The sequence below is a fragment of the Charadrius vociferus genome, unplaced genomic scaffold (genome assembly GCF_000708025.1).
Source record: "Charadrius vociferus isolate BGI_N301 unplaced genomic scaffold, ASM70802v2 scaffold411, whole genome shotgun sequence".
Classification (NCBI taxonomy): domain Eukaryota; kingdom Metazoa; phylum Chordata; class Aves; order Charadriiformes; family Charadriidae; genus Charadrius; species Charadrius vociferus.
This window is the reverse complement of record NW_009646935.1, coordinates 3,119,485-3,119,917: the sequence shown is the minus strand read 5'-3', so window position 1 is coordinate 3,119,917 and position 433 is coordinate 3,119,485.

The window sequence follows — 433 nt, the reverse complement described above, 5'->3', positions numbered from 1 at the left end:
GGGTAGAGAACATTCCTGTGCCAGCTACAGAGATCTTAAAAGCTTCCATGTTTCACCAGTGGTTAATTAAAGCTGTTTCCTTTGTGTAATGTGTACATGGGAGTTGCATAGAGTTTTCCTGTATGTCTGTAGAGAAAAAGAAAAAAAAAAAAAAAAAAAACCAACCAAAACCCTTAGCCTCCAGTGCATTACTGTGATATGTTCTGTGCGTGCCAAATTCAAATAGCCTAAATAAATGGGGTTTCCCTCCCCTGGGTCAGTGACTGATTCCTCTCCAGCCTCCGGATTAGCCCTCCTGCAGCGGGGCCGGCAGGGAGCTGGTACATCTTCTGCAGCTACCGCCCTGTGCTGAGCACGGCGGAGAAAGGATGGGGGGAAACAGGCTGGAAGGAGGGAGTTTCGGGGGGGGATAAAGCAGGTTCACCTGTCTGCA